General features: G+C 41.2%; 1 protein-coding gene across 1 annotated transcript in view; it reads left to right on the top strand.

The window, feature by feature from the left end:
- TENM4 (teneurin transmembrane protein 4) overlaps positions 1 to 24421 on the top strand; it is a 2724551-nt gene that overhangs the window by 1616025 nt on the left and 1084105 nt on the right. The window lies entirely within an intron of this gene.

The raw sequence follows: 24421 nt of genomic DNA on the forward strand, positions 1-24421 counted from the left end.
TAAAATGTAGAGAAAATGCAATATTTACTAAAAATTTGAGAAGTTATCTCTATGTGGAGACTATTTTATTGGTAAAATATACACCATCTCTCATCCCTTCATAGTCCATTCCCAGAGGCACACATGGCTTCTCCCGGGTGGGACTAATGGGGATGTTGAGAGAACGTCCATGTGACGATGAAACAGTTGAATGAAATCTTGAAATATGAGCAAATAAAACATCACTAATTAATCATAGTCACTGAGCACCTCTAATAATCCAAACATTCAGTTTAGGGTTTGGGGTGGGAGAATATAAACCATGAATTCTCAAGGTCATAGATACATATCCATAATTACCACATACTAAGGTATGGGCTATAACAAGAGAAAGAAAAGAGAAGAAAGGGAAAAAGAAGGAAAAAAGGCACTGTGTGCTTGGAGCATCCAGACAAGGTGGAGAGTCAGGGAAAGTTTCCTGGAGGTAGTCGCACTTAAGCTCAGTCTTAATGGTAAGTAGGCAATCGTCCTGTAAATTAGGAAATGCTTAACAGGTTGGAAAGCAGTCCAGACCCAAGAAAAAATAAGAGAGTGTATTTGGAGAGCTTGGAATATCAATGGGAGGCAGTGAGTGTTGGATGAAACAGGCACCAGTAGGTACTAGACTAGAAAGTGCCTTGAATCTTAGTCTTTTTGCACTATGGGCTGGGGAGCTGTTGAAGAATCTTAACCAGGAGATAAGCAGCATCAGAGCTGAAGCTTAGGCTGATCATTTGAGTACAGTGGGCGAGTACATCTGAAGGCTTAGGATTAGCGGCAGGGGGAACAATGAGGGGGCTATAGCAATGGCTCTGAAAAAGGGTCCTCAAACTGTATCTGTAAAGGGCCAGATAGTAAATATTTTAGACTTGGCAGGCCACATGTTCTCTATCCAACTATCGTCTCTGCCATTGTAGTACAAGCTCAGCCACAAACAACACACAAACAAATGAACATGGCTATGTTCCAGTAACATTTTACTTACAGGCAATAAAATCTGAATTTCATATAATTTTGACATGTTAATGACATAATTACTTTTCTTTTGATTTTATTTTTTCCCAACCATTTAAAAATGTGAAATATGTTCCACTGGTTCAGAGGAAACAATGGCAACCTCAACCTATGTACTGAAGTGTAAGAAGGGAGCTAAGTAGATGGATTTGTAAAGCATCTACTAAAGGATTCAGTGATTGGCTTGTTTTTGCTGATTAAGGAGGAGTGGCACCAAGGATCATTCTCCGTGTTGTAGCTTGAGACCCTGGGTGAAAGATGGGGCCTCCAAACAGACAGAGGATGCAGAAGGAGAAAGGGATTTAGACACTGGAGAATGCAGAGGCTGACAAATGCCTTCCCTTCTCGATGATTCAGTGTTGCTGGGTTCTGGTATCCTCCTGAGCAAAGTATTTTGAACTTTGTGCACTTTGAGTAATTTTTCGTTTTTGTTGTTCTTGGCAAATACTTAACACTTTGGGGCAAATTTTTTTTTTTTTTTAACTGTAGCAAAATGTCTGAGAGAAATTAATGTTCATTACAAATATCAATCTTTTAAAATATGTCACCTCCTTTGACATTTTCAGAGAACTGTCTCAAATAATCCCCAAATGCAAATGTGACCCATATGCCAGTGCCATATATCTGGCTACGTACACACTACATTAAAAAGTTCTCTCAAGCCAGCCAGATTCTTTTTTTTTTTTTTTTTATCATTCCTGCATGGAATAATTCTCATCAAATAATTAGAAGGTACACAAACTAATGATAAATGTTAGCTTTTCGAAATGGGTTGTGATGAAATTATCATAATCTGATTATGCAGCTTCAAAGAACCTTTCCCAAGCTTGGTTTTTCCTTGTCCAATCCAATCTACAACTGTCTGTGGCAGAACAGCCTCTGCATGAAGATTTATGATGAGGGCTTAGAACTGCCAGCACAGTCACTTCTCCCTGAATCATAAATATTCATAAAGGAGAACAGGTACTCGATATGGCTTCCCGCCTCCTGGGCAACTCCAACATTCCGGTTAAGGCCCCATTCTATCAAATAAAGCAGAAAATACGGGATGTTCAAATTGGGAAATGAATGGCAATTTTTTTTTTTTTTTTTTCAAATATAGCAGGGTAGAGTCATATGCTAGGTTAAGGTCATGGGTTTAAGTTTAATAGACCTAGATTCTATGTCCAGTCCTTCCCTTTGTCTAACCTTATACCTTGGTCAAGTTGCTAAACTCTGAGCAGATAGAAAGCACACTAACATGGAAAGCACATCACATAGAAAATACAACATAATAATAATATGTATTGTTAACATTGTTTTTATTATTGTTGTTTTCCTAAACTATCAGGATATAATTTCAGAAACTCATTATAGACAATGTTTAATATTAAATCTTCAAAAGTCACTAGTAGGTGAAATGAATCAAGTATTTTTTGTGTATCTGCTGTGCTTAAACTTGGCTTGTTTGCATGTTTTATTTTTTAATAACCCTGCAATGAATTAATAATCATCTGCCTTTTTAGATGAAGACAAAGCTTAAAGGGATTAGTACCGTAACGTCACTCTATTAGTCTGGGTCAGGTAGGCTCTGCTGTGATAGTAAGGGAAACACTCTCTCACATGAGAGTAAAATGAAGTTTTCTTTTTTTTATTATTAACACATAATTGAGATACATTATGTTAGTTTCAGATGTACAACATAATCATTTGCTATTTGTATTTATTGCAAAATGATTGCCACAGTAAGTCTTGTTAACATCTATCACCACACATAGTTACAGAATGTTTTTTCTTATGATGAGAACTTTTAAGATCTGTTTTACTAGCAACTTACAAGCGTGTGGTATGATATTATTAACTATAGTCACCAGCCTGTACTTTACATTTTCCATGACTTATTTGTTTTATAACTGTACATTTGTGACTTTTGACTTTGTCCACCCGTTTTTCCTATCCACCACCCCCTGCCTCCTGGCAACCACCAATCTCTTCTCTGTATATAACAACTTGGTTTGATTTTATTTTAGATTCCACATACAAGTGATATCATACAATATTTGTCCTTCTCTGTCTGACTTATTTCACTTAGTATAATACCCTCTAGGCCCACCCATGTTGTCGCAATGGCAGTATTGCCTTCTTTTTATGGCTGGATAATATTCCACTATATATATCTATACCACATTTTCTTCATTCATCCATCTACTATGGGCACTTAGGTTGTTTCCATATCTTGCTGTTGTAAATAATGTTGCTGTGAACATAGGGGTGCATGTATCTTTTCGAGTTAATGTTTTGTTTATTTCAGATAAATACCTAGAAGTGGAATTGCTGGGTCATAAGGTAGTTCTATGTTTAATTTTTTGAGCAATCCCCATACAGTTTTCCACAGTGGTGGCACCGTTTACATTCTCACTAACAGTGCATGAGGACTCCCTTTTCTCCATACCCTCATCAGCACTCATTTCTTGTCTTTTTGATGACAACCGTTCTAACATGTTATGAGGTGATATCTCATCATGGTTTTGGTTTGCATCTCCCTGAAGATAAATGATGTTAAGTATTTGTTCATGTACCTGTTGGCCATCTGTATGCCTTCTCTGGAAAATTGTCTTTTTAGATCATCTGCCCATTTTTTAATCAGATTGCTTATTTTTCATTTATTGTTTGTTTGTTTGTTTGTTTGTTTGTTTGTTTTGCAGTTGAGTTAGATGAGTTGTTTATATATTGTGGGTGTTATCAGATATGTGATTTGCAAATATTTCCCCCATTCAGTAGGTTACCTTTTTACTTTGATTTCTTTGCTGTGTAGAAGCTTTTTAATTTGATGTAGTCCCATTTGTTTATTCTTTTTGTTGCTAAAGCCTTTCTTATGATCATCTAATTACCAAGAAATGTGATAACATGTTGCACTGGAGTAATATTTCTAACTGTTGGAAGTGATGATGTGTTCAGTGATAGCATTTTAAGTGCAGAGCAAGCCTATCTGCTAAGTTGAGCCAAGACAATTATCCCCATTTGCTAGATCAGTAAACTGAGGCAAAGATTCCCTTCTCTAGTATCACACAGCAAGTTAGTGTCAAAGTCAGGACCAAACACCAGGATTCTTGATTCTTTTGGGTATGAATCCTATACACGAACATTTGCCTAAAGTGTATTAGTTTCACCCAAAAAATATTTGTTTGGATCGAATATATTTAGAAAGTAGAAAATTTTTAAAATAAATAAATAAATGGATATTTTTGTTGCAGGACCTGCCAAAGGTAAAGGTATCAATGCATGATGAGCCTTTAGGTGATGCAATATAATAACATATTTCTTTTCCAAATTATTATGACTATAAAAGCTTCTTCTCCTAGAATATCTCGTAGGACACAGCACACCCTTAGGGATATGTTGCCTATCCTGCCAATACTTTGCAAAGTATCAACTGCTCATTGCCTTGATCTCCCTTCCTTCCAAACCAAATCTTGACAAAGAGTGGTTGCCTTCCGCAAGTGTGAAGCTTCAAGTGTGGGATACGCCTTCAGTATCCTTTGATGAAGCAAAAGAATCAGCCAAGTCAGATATTCCTTCTCACTTATTCTCCCTTCTCTCTCATACACACACACACACACACACACACACACATACATGCACACAACAAACAAAGCATCTTCATTTTCTAATCAGAATTCTACCTGAGGAGAATCACCATTCCACTCGCACCACGTTTGTGAAATGCAGGCCTCTTTGTACAAAGATAAAGGAGGTTTCTATTCTCATCACAGATTGCCTACCTTTTGAAATACATTTTGTGGTCCATTCAGTCCATTTCCAGAGTATGAAAAGAAACAGCACATGATACTTAAGAGCAGTTACTGTGCACGCAGCACTGTAATCATAATGGCCGGGATTATGGGCCCAATTTTCCCCATATGTTTATTTGCAGATGCATTCACTTTGATCCGCATAGGACGCGGCAGTGCCTGTGTTTGGGGCTGCCATAATTTGCTGCCTCATGTTTTACATTTTCATCGGCTTCCTCTTTCTTTGCTGGCACCAAGGAGGGCCTCATTCAATGGGGACAAGTTAGGGTGCATTGTTCCCATGCCATTCCATCTGCCCTGTCTGCTCACTTGCCTGGCACTGACAGGTTTCCTCAGTCCAACGGCAACATTATTGACCACAGGATAATACTCATTCCCCTCCAAAACACTGCCGCTCACATTGCATACTTTTCTAAACTTTTTCAAAATATCTGCATCCGTTATGCAATTATTTTAAGGCAACAGATTATATTCTTAATGAACTGATAAAGTAGCTGAGGTTAAGAGATATGAAATAATTTGCCTAAGTTCACACAGCTGGTAAGAGTACATGGGAATTTGAACCCAGACTTCTCTGACTTCAAAGCCACCCCACAAGTGAGACAGTGGGGTTCTATGGCTAAGATTGCGGATGTTGGAGTCAGTGTTCAATTCCCACCCTTGCCATTGACTGTGTCACTTTGAGAAGTTGCCATATCTCCATGCATCTTAATTTTCACTCCTATAAAAATGAAGATGTTATGTATCTTCTAGTACGGCTCTTGGGATTAAGTGAGACATCACAGATACTAAGGACAAGAAATACTAGCTCCCTTCCTTTTTTTTTTTTTGTCATAATGTAAACTCGATGAAAGGGCATTGGGCTCATGGCAATTTTTTTCAGTCTTCATCTTACATTTCCATAATTTACAAAATTTTAATATTGGTCACTGACTCAATCCCCAGAAAAGTGTGTGTGTGTGTGTATCTCCACTCACCACTCATTCATTTATCCATACAAAATACAAGTGTAGCAATCAAAGAGGTCCCAACTAATAAGAGGAAAGGTAGGAAAGAGATATTTAGTTTTGGGGTACTGAGCCTCTTTCCTCCCTCGTTTCCATTTCAAGTGAAAATCTGAAACCATCACCTTGTTTACAAATAGACACGTGGCACAGAGGCGGAGCTAAGCTGTCATTGCACTGAGGGGTAGGACACTAGACGTAACAGTGCCCCTCCCACAAAGCCCACTGCCTACCCTGCAGGGTAAATGCGAGCCCCGAGTTCCCTTCGTCTGAGTTGCAGAAGAATCTTACTTCTTGTTGGGAAGGAAAGACTGTGTCCCGTAGGTGTGGAGCTTGCATTCTTATAAAGCCAGCTTATGGCGTGGATGACACCGAATTTCGGGAGAACTGGGCAGAGCACCTTCCTGGCACTACACTCCCACATAGAATTGTCAGAAGAGCTGAGTTCTGTGGCTCCCCGTACGTGCTGTGTGACCCTGAGCTACACACCTCAACTTTCTGAGCTTTAGTTTCCGCATTTGTAGATGAGGGGCCTTGCTGAGAAGATTAAATGACTTACTGCGAGGATGAGCATCGTTCCAGCAGAAGAAATTATAATGCCATCATTGTTTCACTTTGATTCATTCAGCATAGCTTTTCAATATTGACCTCACACTCTTTGAATGAAGTTGGTCTTCACTCTGTGTTCTCAGCTGGAGTCGTTGGATATCACATTCACCATTTTCCTCTAGAAGCAAAGAATTGCTATATGCCACATTCTCATAAGGTCACCTGAGAGGTCTTATAACTCCTGTGTATTAGCTCTCACTCTGTGTACACTCTATGACATGTACTGTGCCATAAGAATTTGCATTCAGCTATACCGGGTGGCTGTCAGCATGGGCAGTTTTGGTTAGGTGAGGAAACTGAGGCACCGAAAATTTAGAGAACGCACTCAAGGTCAGATGCAGTTGAAGCCAGGATGAAGCCTCAGGTTTCAGTCCCCAAAGCCCTGTTTTCTTCTGCTGTGCTATTCTGCCCCTTTAGGAAAAAAAAAATCTAGATGGAACTGCCACATGCCACCTGTCATTTCTCTAAATTTAAATAGGAAAATTGATTCTGAGTTGGAGAAGAGTAACAAGCTCTACTCATCTGTGGTTCTCTGCGATCCATGTTCCATGTGTCTTGAGGGGAGCCAAACATGTAACAGGAAAATAGCCTTCGGCGATTCAAAGCTTAAAGTCATTCCATGTGAATACAGGGATAGATCTCCTGGTATTCTCTCACAAATGGTTGTTTGTTATACATGTATTATATGCAAAAATAAAATGTATGCTTCATAATTACTAGTCGCTTATGGGATCTCAATATAAGCTATATTCTGCAAGCCCAAGTCCCCATCCCAAGGCTCTCAATGCCACCTTATGTCCCTTGTACATGTCACTTTGCGTCTCAGAACTCAGTGTACTCGCATGTAAAATGAAATTGGCCACTGAGGCACTTTCAGGCTCGGTGTTATGTGGGTCAGCATTTATTTATTTGTAATGTAGTATCTTATCTATTTCCTGCAAAGGGTTATTTAGTGACAAAGAAAAACACCATCACAGAAATAGAGAAATCTATTTGTTAAAGGAGGAATCAGCAACCATGCAGAAAAAGGGGAGATAATTGTAGTAAAAACATGGGTGAAATAATTGCTATAATTGAGCAATAAATAACATTGTAATTTATCTAGGCCGTTAATTAATTAGTCTGCAAATTGGAATTTTTTTGTCTGTTTGCTCCAGTTCCCATCTTGAATATCCTTAATAAGGAGGAACTAAGGAAACCAGTCTTGGACTAGAGCAGCAGGGAAGTGGGAAGGGAGGTACTTTGTAGTATCACTAAATTTCCAAATCTATTCCAAATGTTAATTGAGTTCACACATCTGAAAAATCCAAAGTGAAAATCTAAGTGATCCCTATAGCTCTCCAACCACTGCCTGATTTGCAAAGGAACACCTCACAGAAGCCTGGAGCTGAGCTTCCTTCATCCAGGGGGCACCCCGTCTTACGTACCTCTCCTTTCTGACTTGGCTCAGTGTTATATGTGTTTCTCTGCTGTCTCCCCCACTGGACTGTGAGCTGGGGGACAGTGGGGCCTGGTTCATTTTTGCAGATTAAAAAAAAAATTCCTCCACGAATGAATGAATAATAGCTAAAATGATATGATACAGCCAGCCCAAATTGCATATTGCATTCATTCAGTCATACACATATGTTCAGTTATTCCACAGAGATGTTTAGATCATCATCACTACACGCCCAGCTCTGTGCTAGGCCCAGGGAGCTCACTATCTAGCAAGACGGACAAGAATCCATCGCTTAGAGTGGCCTTGGAGGTATTCTTGTAGAGCAGAGTTTCTCAACCTCGTACTGTTGACATTTTGGGGTTGGTGATTCTCTGTTGTGGGGGCTGCCCTGTGCATGGTGATAGGTTTAGCAGCATCTCTGGCCTCTGTTCACTAAAAGTCACTAGCACCCCATTCCCTCGGAGTGACAGTCAAAAATGTCTCCAAACGTGGCCTCACGTCCTCATGTGGTAAAACATCCCCTGGCTGAGAACTGTTGTGGTAGAGGAATCCAGAAGGGCTGTAGGCTCAGGGAGTACGGAGTAGCATGATGTCACCAGCTGGAAGTCAGAGCGCAGTGTAGGACTATGGTCAAGACCACAGACTTAGAGCCAAATGGTGGGCGTCTGCACTCTGGTCTTCCACTTTCTAGCTGTGTGACTTGAGACCATTGGCTCAACCTCTCTGTGCCTCAGTTTCTTTATATATGTGAAATGGGAATAGTAATAGTACCTACCTCCTGGCATTGTAAGGGTTATAGTGGTACATTACAATGGGTTATCTGCTTGCCTATCTCCCCTCTACTCAGTAAACTTCTTGAGGGTTAGAGCATGTGCTTTCAACTCTTTTTCTAGACCCAGAACGGCTTTACCTCCAAGCTTGCGTCAGTACTACTACGAGAATGTAAAGCACTGGACTTTTCTGAGTCCAAGCCCTGGTTCTCTCACCCAATTACTGAACCAAGTCACATACCTCTCAGCAACTCAGATTCTGCACCTATCAGTAAAGATGTAACAGGTATAAGGAGTTACCTACCAAGAACTCAGGATCGTTGAGGAGAATGAATTAATTAACTGATATGGTCTTTGTCACCCAATGTGGTTCATAATACATTACCAAACAGATACCTGAATCTGAGAACAGATGTTGGAGGGCAGGGCAGAGGTGGCTTCCATGCTCCATGTTGTCCACCAGAGAGAGAACACGAGGTTGCCTCTCTGGCCAGGAAGGGAGCTCATGCCCAGAGACAGCATGGGTTTCATAAGAGCCCTGCGGTCAAACGGAACATTGACAATTCAAGCCTCCCTGCACCCAGTAAGTAGCACATAGGCGCTGGGCCGAGGAGCAGGTTCTGATAACAGTGAGCAGTGTCTGTCCATCAGACCCTGACCCAGCTATGAGTGCCTTTAGTCGGCCCAGGATGCGAGTTAGGGCCCTTCTGTTGGGGTCCACTTCCCGTCAGGAAGTCAGGCTACTCCACTTCCAAGCCTCAGTGCTTCCCCTGGACTTGGAATATCTTTCGCCCAAATTCTCATTGTCTTCACCTTCTCAGCGCAGTTCATCTCCCTAGAAGTTCCAGAACTGTCATCCTTAGAACTCTTGGTGGTGGCCTGTCACCCATCTATACGGCACCCTTTTGAGATCTGGCCCTACTGTCCACCTCTCCAGCCACTCTCTCCCACTCTGCCTTCTACCGTACTCCCCGGGCACAAGGCATCCTCCTAGGGTCTTTGCATTTTCGTGTCTTGATAGTTGTGTACAAGATATTTGATCTCCCGGGAATGCCCCCCGGCTACCCAGAAACTTTCCAGTTATCCTTTAGCGCAGCTCGAGTGTCACCTCCTGTGCATTCACCTCCTGTGGAGCGTTCAAGTGGCCGGTCCTAGGGGCTGTGTCTGCATGCTCTGCTCACCTCTGTTCTGGAGTTTCATCGCTGTGTTATCAGATACTTAGATGTCTGCTGGCTGTCCTGGGCCATGAATTACCTGAGGGCCTGGTCTGGACTTTCATTTCATTTCGAAAACCAAATCTGGAGACTGCTCCCTTCTTCCAACCCGAGCACTGTCAGTGCTTTCCCCGCTTGGCTACTCATCAACCCCCTATTCCAGCTTCCACAGATATCATTGATTCACTGCAGCTATCCTGTAAGTTTAGCAATTGTATTTCAGATTTGCAGAGGCGTGGGGAGAGACCTCAGCTCAGCCTATCACGCACAGCTCTACCTCCTCCCTGGCTTTCCCATTCCCTTCTGCTTTGCCTTCTCCACTTTCCTCAGCAGATCAATCTTGTCCTTGTTTCATGCAGAGCAGCTTTATCAACTTCTCTAAAACCTTGGGAACAGAAGATTTCCAATCTCCCTAGGACCCTCTTGCCATAGCAGACTAATCAAAGCAAAACCCAACACAGTGGGTCTCTCTCTAAGAAAATCATGTATCTGCTGCAAAGAGAATAAGGTTTTTCTCAGTCTCATTATACCTGTATTCTCAGTGACGGAAATGGGACCTGACTCAAAATAGATATTTATTGAATGCCTGAATGGATCGATCTCTGAGATGACATGTGTGAAAGTGATTAGAAACCGAAAAGAACCTGCAGTATTAATTATATCAATTTTGTTATTTCATGACAACAATTAGTAACTCGTTAGATACAAGCAGCCCCGTTGTTGAGAAATTAAAGGCCAAAGAGAGGAAGGTCACAGCCTCTGCTACTTACCCAGCAAGTTGGTAGCGAAGTGAAACACAGAACCCAGATCTTCTGATCTCTAAACTTATACTTTTCTTGTATTATTATCATTATTATAACTGGTAAGGGTATTGGAAACAATGTCATAATCTGAGATCTGGCCTCTCCCCCCACCTTGCCCTCCCCCCACCCCCTCTTTGTTTTTTTCTTCCTCATTTTGAAAACAAAACAAAACACCGAGTCCTATGTCTTGAGGCTTCACTTGATTTCATTTATAGTAGATGCAAGGCATAAAAAATAAAGCAAGCTAAAAATAAACCTTCTCGTGTGACTGTAACATTTTTTTTTTTTTTCCATCCTATGGATGAAATAATGCCAACCCCGCCTCTGCTGGAACAAATAGAGCAGGTTCTCGAATAACGTGATTTCATTGAACGTCCTTTTGCTATAACACTGATGAGATGCCCTAGGAACTTAACTCTTATTTATATCAATGATCCTGTGGTAAAATTGGCTTTGTTATAAGTCCTTTCACTTACAGCGACAGAACATATTGACGATCGTAAGTGAGGACTTACTGTCCTTATTGCGTTTGAAGACCTTGTAAATGATGAGCACTTTTATCCGCACCATGTCGGTAAAGGCATTGGAAGGGTGATATCTATTTATTCAGATTAGATAGATGACTGATAGACAGACAGACAGACAGACAGACAGACAGATAGACACAGACTAACTATTGTTAGTTGAAAATCTGGACTTACAGGAATGAAGTTGGGGAATAAGGAAAGGGCTACTTCAGCTATCACCCTATGTGTGCATGGCCTTCTCGTTTCTATGGAGTTGTCTCAATCTTACATCAGGAGGTAATACCTTCCTGGATCCTTACTGGATTAATTGTGCAGACAAAGTGAGTAAATGCTGATATACTCAATAAACAACAAATATGAGAACGTAGAGCTTCCCAATAGTTTAGAGAAGCTCAGAGGGCACTTAGTCCCAATTGGAATAAGGGGTAAGATCAGAAAGGGGGTGTCTCCCTAAGGTCTGTGTCTCTCTCTCTCTCTCTCTCTCTCTCTCTCTCTCTCTCTCTCTCTCTCTCTCTCTCTCTCTTTCTCTCTCTCTCTCTCCTGGAAAAGTTGAGTTGCCAACCCAGGACTCCTGACACTAAACTCTTTACTTGTCACCCCCCACTTGCTTGTACTGGTTATTCGCAACCTTGGGCTGAGATATTCTGATGTTTATGGGGAAAAAAAGAACCTCAAGCTGTGTGACTCAACCTAAGAGTGCAAACAAGGCAGTACTTCAGGAAGAGACCTACAGACCAGGGTTTAGCACAGAACGGAACTCAAACCCCCAGGATGACAGAATAAACAAAGAAATGGGAAAGGCCTAAACCCAATCTTCACTGGGATAGTTAGAAATTATTCATTTAGGTAGGGAGGTTTCTTTTGGGACGTTGGCGATTGTGGAGTATTGCCTCCTCTACCACTTGACAACTGAATAAAGAGTGCAATTGCTTTGACTTGCTGAATCCCTATTCAAGCCTCAGGAAGGGATAAAACGGGGAATAATGGGGACAGGTATGGTTAACGCACGTGATGGGATGAAGTAAGTGCATGGGGTTGAAAGAGCTGCATCACAACTTGATCCTGCCATTAAATGGCTTTGTGCCTTTGAGCAAGTAACAGTCCCTCCTGGAAGTGGTGGACAAGACAAGTGTTGCCTTGGGAAGAGATGCCAATGGGGAGAGTGCAGCTTAACCTAGATGTTAAAAAACCTTGGCCCATTTAAAATTCTCTTTTATACCTTCTGATTATATCAGGGATAAAGGCTCGCTTTGGTTCTAGCATGTCTCAGTACCTTTTTATTATGCAGGTGCTCCCCCCCCACCTCGTTTTCTTCTATATATTTGTCTAAATAAAGAGACATCAGATGTCAGGCTCAGAAACTTCAAGCAATAATATATGAGTAATGTAATTCTGTTATTGTGTTGAATGATACTTTTCCGTTTATTTCAGTGATACAACATTTAAGTAAAAAAGTAAGACTTTTAAACACAATATCATAGCTGGCATGTGAATGAATAAGTTTGGGAAACATGGTACCAGGTGTTAAAAGTTTTTCCAACTCTAAGTATGATCTGCAGACTGGCTCCTTCAGGAAGCTTGGTGGAAATGCAGACAGTCAGGCTGCTTCCCAGCCCCACAGAATCTGAATCTGCATTTGAACACAGTTCCCAGATGGCTCACGTACACGCTGAAGTCCAAGCAGCCTTCCTCTAAAAGTCCTAATAGTTCTTTCCAATTCTTCCTAAAATGATCCTATCACCATAAAAGGTTCCTAGGGCATCTTCTCTCCCATGTTATTTATATTCTCCTTTTGTTTTGTTCAATACTCAAATAAAAATAAATAGGGAGGGAGGAAAAAAGGGAGGGAGAGAGGAAATTAAAATAATTCTATTGTCACTGTAGAATATGAGCTTCTGGGTCTGGTACACCTGGATCTAGCCCCTTACTCTGCCCTTTACATTGAGCCCCTTACTCAATGTACTTCATTGAGTTTCTTGATTTTAGTTTCTTCATCTATAAAATGGGGATTGTGATCCTCTATTCTCCCTGCAGTTGTAACACACACACACACAGACACACACACACATTTAGTGACCATAGTGCTTGGAACATAGTAGCAGGTCTCCAAATAGTAGTCACAGAGTCATTTTCCTTTGCTTCTCATATATACTGGAAACTCTATGTTTGTTATCAGGATGTAAAAGAGCACATCCGTCCAATACCAACCAGGTATGTACCTTGAATCTCCAGTTTGGGCTGTGAGTGCCAGGTAATTTGTTTGATGACAAATCACAGTGCTTTTGTGAGTGCATGTCCCAATTACCAGATCAGCTATCAAGGGGTCTCGGCAGATGAGCTGTTTCTGCCTTCATGTGTTCGGGGTTCTAGTTCAGTAAGGAACTGTTTCTGGAAGATCCAGGCCTTGGATGAGCAGAGGAAAGGCCAGGAAAGAGTGCTGGAGTGTGGACTGCTTTCAGATAGATTGGCTGGCCCATCTTGCATTTTTTCTATCTTACCCCGGACCCTGTGGAACTGCCTTTTTCTCTACTGCCCTCGGCATGAGGAGAGAGTAATAAAGAGAAAGGGGTTGGTAGTCACAGATGCCTGAGTTCCCATCCTGGCTCCACTCGCTGTGCAACCTTGGACAAGTTACTTAAGCTTTATGCATCTCAATTTCCTCAACTTGAGAAGCAGATAAGCATTGTGACTTCACAGGGATGTGGTGAGGATTAAGTAAGACCCCAGTATGGCTGTGTCACCACGCCTAGCATGATGCCTGAGGCATCGGTGTCACAGTGCCAGATACTGGGCACTCAGTAATTGTTTGTTCCTCTTGTCACTCTTCAAATTCTACTTAGCAAGATAGACCTGATTTTAAAACCTTGTTTCTTCCCTGTGCCAGTGTGCAACCCGATCAAGTCATGTCACTTCTCTGAGACTCAAGGGCAGCGATACCTTTCTCGCTAGTTCTCTGTTAGGATTGAGGGAATGCAAGCCAAGCACCCGGCTCCTGGAGGTACAGTGTAGGTACCCATGCAGGCGATATCAGCGCTTACTATTCAAGGAAGTTGAGCTCATGCCTCACTGCCTCCATGTGGCTTTTTATAATCCCTCCCCATTTGCTGGACACTTCTTATTTCTTAAATCTTTACAACCTGTGGTTCTCAGGCATAGAATCTCTTCTTTCTCTACACTCCCTCCTCTGATGGGCTCATGGAATCCCAGGGTTTTAAATCACCTACAGCTGATAACTCAACTGTAAATCTCCAGCCTGGACCTCTCCCCTGAACTGTAGATCCATCAATCCGACTGCGTGTGCAATATTCCTACTTGAATTGAATATCATGAATCATCTCAGATTGACCAGACCCCGCATTGTGCTCTTCAGTTCCACCTGCATTGCCAACAGATGTGCCATGCTCCCAGTCTTCCCTCTTTTTATTGTCTCAGGACAAAAATCACTGCAGTCACATTTGTCTCACCTTTTTCACACCTTGCATTTAATCATCGGCAAGTTCTTTTGTCTCGATTTGCAAAGTAATCCAGAATCCAACCACCTTTCACAGTCCTGGTTCAAACCCCAATCATGGGTTTCTGACCTTGGTCTTCTATAATCTCTCCGCAAACATTAGGATGGTCCTTTAAAAACGCAGTTCGTATATGGCCATTCTGCTCTGTGAAATCCTCAACATTGATCCAACTCAGCATAAATTCAAAGTTTTTTGGCATAACCCGCAAGGTCTTGCATGAACCAGTCCCCTGGCCCCCAGCTCTACGTTATCTTTCCGAGATTATCCCCTCCAACTCTCCAGCCATTCTGGCTTCTCTGCTGTACGTTAAATATGGAATCTCCCTCTCACTCAGGGCTTTTGATGCACTCCTTGCTATGCCTAGAATGTTCTCTCCCCAATTATCTGCATAATTTACTCCCACATTCCAATTTCTGCTCAGATATCACCAATTAAGAGACTTTCCATGACCACTGTAAAGCAGCACTACCACCTCACTGTACTGGTATTATGCTCTTTCCCATAGCATCTACCTCATACAGTCTTTTCTCTCCATTATAAGCTCCTGGACCAATAGAGAATTGGTACCTAGCATTGAATACCTGGTATTCAGTAAATATTTATTGAATGGATGAATGAACCTATATAATTCTGTTTCTCTCATTGAATGAATACTTATGGCACATATTACTCATAATTCTATTTTGGCTGTCTGCTATTACACAAAGGATAATATGCACATATTAGCATTTGTATAGGATTCATAGTTGACATAGTTCTTTTTGTAACATTTGTTGTAATTATTACAACAACCAACACCTCCTTTGATCCTCACAACAACCCAATGAGAGAAAGGAGTATTTTACCCATATTTATGGATGATGAAATTGTAGCTTATGGAGGTTAAGTAATTTGGAGAAAATCACACATATAATAGTAGAAAACTCGAGACTGGAACTCAGGTCTATTACTCTTGTTCCAAGATATTTTTCCATGACATGTAGATACCTTACATTTACTGATTTATATTGCTAATGAAATGATTCACCTTAAAAAGTACTTCCTACAACTCCCGGGGAAATAAAGGTTCAATTCTAATTTTTCTTTTTTTTTTTTTTTTTTGTATTTTCACAGAATAAAAAGTACATAATAGAGTTCATTATATATGACTGCAAGTGTGACTATACCTACCCACACTCAGGTGTCATAGAACTGTGTTCAACCCATAATGTCTTAAAGACTCTGTGTGGGAGGTTTTTATCTGTAGGCTCAATTTCAGGGTGGACTTAGTCCTCCATGATACAGTCCCATGAGAAATGGAGGAAGATAAGTTAAGAAGTGCATAGACACCGAAAGATTAAATAGGCAACTAGCAATACAAAAGATGTCCAAAAGGATGTATTAAATCTGGACTTGATTGAGAAACATCCAGATCTGCAATAGGGTTAGGAATTTGGGGTAGGATGTGGCAATGGGAAACCTGAACAAGCCCTGTATCTGTAGACAGGTGAACGGCACTCCCTTGACTAAATACTCAGTATTGCTTGGAACAGACACTTTCCCAGAGACCTGTGCCAGAAGAAAATGCTACCTGAGTCAAGCAGGGCATGTCTGCATCCAGAGTGGGGCTCTCCTCCTAACAAGGGAGCTAAGCTAAGGTAAACATTAGGAGCTGAGAGAGAAGCCCACCCACAGGACTGCTGCAACTCCGTGAGCTCAGCCTTTCCCTCTTAAGCAGGTCTGGGGCATCCAGAGAAATCCCAGATCACATCTTTTTACCCACTTCTCCCCCACAGTGGCCCTGGTCCAGATGGCCTCAGGAATGACTGGGTGGGTGTGAGCTGACACTATTTATTGGAGGAGAACCCTATAGAAAAGTCACTGGCCTGGTAGATAAAAGCCTAATTCACCCACTTAGAATGTGTCTACTTTTGAGTCCTCTTCCCTTCCTGTTTAGCTGCCCCCCAGCCTTCTCCACCAGCATCCTCCATGATATGGCCCCATCAGCTTCCTGGGAGGCAGGATGGTGCCTGCATGGGCTCATGAGCTTGGACAGGACCACGAGCATCCACATCCAGCCATCAGGCCCCAGCAAATAACTTCCTGCCGGCCTGTTTGTCTTCTGGTTCAGCCCAGCGGAACCAGGGTCTATAAATTGTTGCTGTGATTCAGGACCATTTTCTAGCACAAGGATGTGTTGCATATCAATAGTGGAGCAGAGTATCAGTGTGTTCTCTTCTGCATAGAGTCCATTTGCCTACTGTAGTGAAACAGACATGCTTAGTGGGCAGCGTCCCTCAAGATGGACGGGATGGCCATCAACCTCCCTAGTGGACAGGAACCGCAGAGACTGGAGACAAATGAACTGTTTCTGAGCAGGGCCAGCACTTCTTTTACAGGCTTTGAAAGCCTCTGCTGACAGAGTAGAGGCTGAATTTTGCTAAAGGCAAATCGGGAGCTTACAGTTGGCTTGCCATTCTATTGCAAGTGTGTTTAAGAACCTGGTGTATGTGTTGCACATTCTGGGCCTTTATGAACCTACACAAACAGCAGAGGCAGCAAAACCCAGATGGCTCTTGGGTCAGAACTGGTTTTAAATCCTAGCTCTGCCCCACACAGTGGGACTTTAGGCAAATTGTAGAACCTGTTATCTCATAGGTAAAAGGACCCAATGAGGTAGACTTTATTATATGGCTAAAACAAGATGAATTAAAGTGTCTGATACGTAGCAGACCCTCCATAACTTGGAGGTAGTTTAAAATTAGAAATATCTGTGTGGAAATGGCAACAAGGCTTCGGCTGGCAACGTAGCATGGGGATTCTAAAGGAAGAATTTGGAATCAGATAAAACTGAGTTTGCATCTCGTTTTTTCTACTATTGTTCAGGTAACCTTGAACATGTTATTTACTTTTTTATAACTGGGGAATAATAGTATTGCCCATCTCATAAAAAATTTTGACATGACTAAAAGATGTGTTGCCTTTAAAATACAAAGCATAGGACCTATTGCATAGTAAGATCTTCATAAATGCGAGATATACCTGGACTGGATAACCAAAATCTTAAACTCAGTTTAATGAGACATATTTTAACCAGGATACGCATGTAATTTATCGTTGTGTATTTATTATTGAGGAAAAATATCATTAAAATAATCCTCCGTTGAATTGTTAATCCAATTGGGTGGAACCAAGGTTTATTGGCTCTTTATTAGAAGTGTGGGTGCTGCATGCTGTGATGGATACAAAAATGAATAAAGAACAGCAATAAAATTGATGTACCAAGCACTGTGCTAAGGACTCTCAGATGGATTATCTCATTTAATCTTTTCATATAGTTTATATTAGGAAGAACAATTCATGGTCATTGTAGAAAGGTTGGAAAGAGAAAAAGTTGTAAAAAACAAAAACGAAAATCACCCATAATCACTGGTAGCTATTTGCTGTATGTCCCTCCTGTCCTTTCTCTGTGCAAACTACATGGCCTGTTTAAGTCTCAATTACCTCATCTGTAAAATAAGAGTAATTCTCCCATCACCCAAGGGTGGTTAGACAACAAATGAGATCCTCTAAGGGAAGGATCTAATAGCCAGGTATTTGGAAGAGGCTCAATAAATGGCCGTGTCCTTCATATTCAATCATGTAGGAATCGTTTCATAGAGCTTTTAAAATACACATATGCCAAACAATATGAGAATATGAGGTAGTCTTTCAGAGGGGTTGCAAAAGCCAGGGACAGAATTGGAGCATCTTCCTAGAGAGCCAATTTACTCAAAGATTTTAGTGGGTGGTGGTAAAAGGTATAATTTGTATATTAAAAGCTGTGTGAAACTCATAGACACAGACAATAGTTTAGTGGTTGCCAGAGGGTAATGGGGGCGGGGGGTGGGGGGTGGGAGATGAGGGTAAGGGGGATCGAATATATGGTGATGGAAGGAGAACTGACTCTGGGTGATGAACACACAATGGGATTTATAGATGATGTAATACAGAATTGTACACCTGAAATCTATGTAATTTTACTAACAATTGTCACCCCAATAAATTTAATAAAAAAAAAAAAAAAAAAAAAAAAAAAAAAAAAAAAAAAAGCTGTGTGATTAGTGGGATGCAAAATTCTTGACAATTTTTAAGATAAAATAAGAGACTGCAAAGAAACATTGCACTTGTGGTGGGCCAGCTCTGACTAAAACCCCCACCCTGGGGCATGCTCTCTTTTTCCTCATCATCATGGACCTCTCCACTGAAAAGTTCAAGAGGTCAGAGTCACAGAAGGGTTGTAAGCAAAAAACTGATATGGTCAGTGTTAGGTGTTAGATCACTTTGGGGTGCAGTGGAAGATGAGTCGGAGGGCTTACCACAAAGGAAAAGCCTGCTGTGAAACTCGTACGATGGTCTAGGTAATGAGTGGCGAGAGCAAGAAGTAGGAAAGGGCAGTGGACTCAATGAGGAGGAGACAGATTTGGAAGATTTCAAAGACAGAATAAGAAAGCCTTATAATTGTCCAAGTGTGAAGGAAGAGTTGGACAGGAGGGATGCTAAGATGACCTCCAGGTTCTCCTTGGGTGGACAGCAGGCACAGAGGGACTATGGACTTATGCAAATGATGCAGATACACAGGCGCATTGGTCATAGGTAGTAAAGATCCATTTGTTTTGCAGTAAAATGTCTCGCTTGGCTGCCACCCTAGTTAAAAGGAAAGTTGATTACATATATTCCAAATAAATGAAACTCCAAAGTTTTTGTTTCTTGAAATGACTTCCTGTTTCCCTGAAAATCATTTTAAGAATTGGACTGTCTTAGACAGGCCAGAAGTTAATAATTGCCTGCTTTAATTGCTAGCTCTTAGCTAATGGGGAAAGTATGTGGCTTTGGGAAATCCTGAGGCAAAGATGGCCCGTTCTCAGGGCCGCTGTGAAAGTGGTTGCTGTTGCTGCAAAAATAAAAGTGGAACCACATTTTGGGGCCAGAGCCCACTGATGTGAGGGCACATTCTCTCTTTGACAATATCAGGGCAAAAATTAAACATTCATAACATGGTAATTAAGAGCTGAATAATTTACTCTAAACCAATAAAGTAGATGTTGGTAGTATGATAGCTCCAGAATGAAATACAGTAGAGGAAAAATAACAGTGTTTGTTCATTAGCTATAAACCTTGACTGTGCAGTGAACACTGAACATGTCTCCTTTGTTATGACTAGAGATTAGAAAAAGAGTGTACTCCCCAACCCACGTGCATTCAGCAGGAAATCCAGCTTAGAGCAGCCCAATGCCCCACGATGAGCTGTGTGACGAGGAGCAAGTCACTCAACTAACTGGTACCTCAGTTTTCAAATCTGACATGGGGCAAGAATAATCCCCGTCCTGTTGGTAACATAATTTCACATCTAAAAGGCAGCATGCTTGTTATTACCGCACCAGGCACACTGTAAGTAGCCTTGCAGAAAGCCTAGAGTTGGATTCTTCCAAGGTGTTCACTGCTATGACTGTTCTGCAGTAGCACTAGTCGGACTTCCTGTAACACAGGTCACTGGGATAAGGGAAAGAAACTATCTGATTAAGCAGATGCATTCAGAAGTCTCTCAAAAATCGTAAATCATTTAGCAATCTCTGACAATCATAGGTACCCTGAGAGTTTCACCACAAAGGCGTATTTGAAGCCCATAATAATCCCAAATAGAGAGTAGATCAGAGGAAAGAATCTGCCTTGTATTCCTCTGTGAGAACTTCTGAGTTTCCTTCAGTGGGTATGGGCCATGTTCTCAAATATCCTTTCAATTCAATATCTTGCTTCAGACTCCCAAGCTGCTACCTTTTTCTGAGGCCATTTTCTGTCTCCTGAAGGTACCCTGCTTCACTATTCACCAGGTAGTCACGTTTTGCAGCCAAGGTTAAATGTAGGAATCAAGGTCACTGAGAACAGACAATAGGCACACCAGGCTCAAGTAACATAGGGTTTATTTAGAGCAAGAGGAGAGAAAGAATGCACAGAATTCAGCCTCTTGCAATGTGTCTGTCCCCTGTGGCCAGCAGATCCACTTCTCAGCCAACACAGGAGATGTAACTGCACACACTCTGCACTTCATACTCTAGTAGAAAGACCCCAACTCCACCCCCATGAGGTCTGAAATACAGAAAGCAGGGGGCATGCCTGAGAGCCAATGATGCATGCTCTTAAGTGGAACAAAGGAGTCCACATTGAGTTTGAAACAGGGAAAGATATTCCTACACGAAGTGTGAAGCTCAGCACAGGCCACGTGGCCTCTTTATCTCTTGGTTAGGAGTGTTCCAGGCCCAAGGCTCGTTTTTATGTATCTGAGTGGGAGTTGAAAGGTTGCATGCATGAGACTGCCTTTCCCAAAATATCCCCAAATTCTCCTAGCTCTCTCCTACCTTCTCATGAGTAACACTTGAACAAAACTTAGATACAGGAGGAGAGCCACATCTCTATGGGCTTTGCTCTTTATTTTTCTGTGTTGAAAAGGGTGCGTATTGAAGTCTGGAGTCCTAGAAGGAAAAGTCCTAAGCCAGGACTACACTGGGCCTCCGAAATATATAGCATTTTCCCTGTGGGTTTCTGTGAGGATTAAATGAGATAAAGCATATATTGTGTTGGGTTCCAGTGCTTGGAACAGAGTCAGAGTCGACACATAACATGTATGGAGGCTGTCAGTATTAAGTATCACACTTTGTAGGGGTAGACAGATGAGTGAGACGTGATCCTGCTTCAGGGAACTTTGTCTAGTGGGAGTGACTGAAGTACAGGGAGGACTAAAATGAACTGCTTTAGAGACACAGACGCAGGGAAAAGCCTGTCACTGAACAGGGTACGTTCCATTGTTGGAGAATGAGTGTTGAGCCTTTCTAATGAGAGAGAACAGCATGAACAAGGGTATTGATGAGCATGTGGATGCTGTGTCGAAAAAATGTCACAAATGCTTATGACTGGATTATGAAGGAACAAATGGTGAAGGAAAGGGTAGGCAAGCCCATTCAAGGAATGCTCAAACTACCAAGACTAAAAATGTTTGAACCATGTAATGGAAAGCCATCGATTTTTGCGGAGGACGATAAGGGTATGACCCAAAGAGAAGAACGTAGGTAGAAGTCTCCTTCTAGATTCCTTGGGGTCATCTTCCAGCGCCCCTGTTTGCCTCCTCTGATAACCTGCCAATCTCCCAGCTGGAGTTCCCCTAACCCAAATGGCACAGAATATGTGTACAATAAATATTTATTGAATAAATAGTTGAATAAGAATAGTGATGTGAATTAAATGATTGGTTTGGGACTGAGGGGGCAAGTTCCAGTTCTGGTTCTGTGGTTTCTGACTGCTGTAAGGTCATCTAATCTCCCAAGGTTAGCTTTCAAAAACGGAGGAAATAAAAACAACTTGCCTCCAAGAGTTTTAGAATGACAAAACTAATTAAAATTGTTTGCAAAATCTAAGGGAAAACATTAAAAGTCAGTTCTCAGAATCCAAGATCAAACCTTGAAGGATATGTATATATATATACATATATGTGTGTGTGTGTGTGTGTGTGTGTGTGTGTGTATAATTGATCTTAGTAATGAAGCAGGCATGATAAATAGGTGAGAGGTCTAGGCCATTTCAATTATATATATGTATGTATAAATATATATACATGTATACATATATATAATTGAAATGGCCTAGACCTCTCACCTATTTATCATGCCTGCTTCATTACTAAGAAAGGGTAGGGAAAGCTACCCTTTTAATATATTTCCTTCTACAAAGACCATGCTTTGAAAGATTTTATGTATCAAATAACCTGTATTTATTTAGCAGTAACTAATTTGTCAGATTATTTTTATTAATCAAAAATATATATCAACCAGTCAGGACTCATGATGTTCCAGCACCAAGTCACCACACACAAATTTGATATATTCCAGCCAAAGGCAGAGCAATTTATTATTTTAATTAACCTTTATATGGGTAAATGTATTATTTGTTAGCCTTTTTGGAAGGTAGAAAATAACTTTCAGTTCCCATTATTATCTCTAAAAATTCTTATGTACCTTTACCTTGGAATTCTAGGTTGAATGTCAATGGTCAAGAGCTCAGTCATTCTACTTGTAAACAACAAAAGAGGAGGAGGCCGTCAACGCAACATTGCCAAGTTTAGCTGATTGTGTTAGTAAAATGATACTGTTTATTCATTCATTTATTTACTATTTCAATAAACATGTTGAGCACCAACTATGGGCTAACTATACATGACAAATAACATGGTCCCGGCCTCCAAGGAGTTAATGGTTTGCTCATTATTAAACAAATACTTATGATGCATCCATTGGATGTCAAGTGCTGTGCTAAGCACTAGAGATCAGAGATAGAAGATGTTCCTTCAATAAGTTCATGGTCTAGTGCAGTAAGTGCCAAGCCTCATTCACACAGCGTACTTGAAAAACATGAAAAACACTAGCAGCATCACAGGCTTCCTACAACAATAATTCTTTCCGTGGGAGCAGAGGGACAGGAAGGACCCCATCAAGGAATCTCAAGAGCAGGTTGGGAGACGAATGCTCAGTTAATTTGTGAAAGTAGCCCTGCTTCCTACCACACACGCATATGCCTTAAAAACCCACCTGAGGTGATTCTGATCTGCCCCTGGCAAAGAATCACCAGTTGAGTGGGCAGGACAGTTATAGGAGGACGTTTGAAATTAATTGGAAGACTATAACCACAGGATCACTTTAATCCAGAAGTAGGTTATGTGCCTCTGGATTATGAGCGTGGGAATAGAAAGGAATGGACAAATATAAGACATTTCTGAGATAGAATAGACAGGACGTGGGACATGAATGTGGAGAAAAAAAGAAGTTTAAAGCCTTGATTGCTGGGAGTTTGATCAGAATTAGGATTTTCTTGATCAGAATCAGTTTTGGAGTTTGGGGGAAGAAGTTGCTGTGAACGAGGAAGAGGAGGTGATGCATCCATTTTCAGATGTGGTCTGTGATATAATAGACGTGTCATTTTTCTGAGCATAGCCTTTCAAGACAATCAAATCACGATTCTGACTCTATTTTCTGAGAGTGCTTAAGCAAGCTTCTCCACCCTAAGCTACCATTTTTTTATTCATAAAATGAGGTCAATAGGATTTGCCCCACGAGTTTCCTGTAGGTACTATCTGCAAAGGTGTAACACGTTCACACAGGAGCTGCTCAGGAAACATTTCTGTCTTCCTCTTGTTATCGCCATTCTGGTACACTTGCTTAGTGAACTCTGGTAACGCCCAGCTAGACCTCCAGAAAAGACCATACATTTTTCACATCTTTATCGTCTCTGTCTGTCTTCTCTCATAGGATTATCTGATGATTAATTGCCCAGCTGGGACTAGGGTATTAAATATTCCCAAACGTCATTTCTATCATTCCTTTCAGTGTATTTATGTAACTGCTAAAGACAAATGTGCTTTCTGCCATTCTGGCCACTAAAAATGTATCTGAGTTTTGGATGGAACAGTGCACGAAGTTACCTGTTATGTCCACCTCCACATGGGTCCTTATTTACATAGCTGTTGAATGAAAGAATTTCAAACTCTAAATGTAATCCAGGTGAGCAGCAAAGAAACTGGAGAGAAAGGTGTTAGGAGAATGGTTTTGTAGATGACTGTGTCTGAGGACTTGACAAGGAATAACTATAAAGAGCTCTTGACTTTGATATTCAGATTATTGAAATGAGATGAAGAGAGGCAGGTCTCCATTGCATT

This window comes from Rhinolophus sinicus, chromosome 14, assembly GCF_057876585.1.
Source record: "Rhinolophus sinicus isolate RSI-liver-muscle chromosome 14, RSI-T2T, whole genome shotgun sequence".
In the NCBI taxonomy this organism is placed as follows: Eukaryota; Metazoa; Chordata; class Mammalia; order Chiroptera; family Rhinolophidae; genus Rhinolophus; species Rhinolophus sinicus.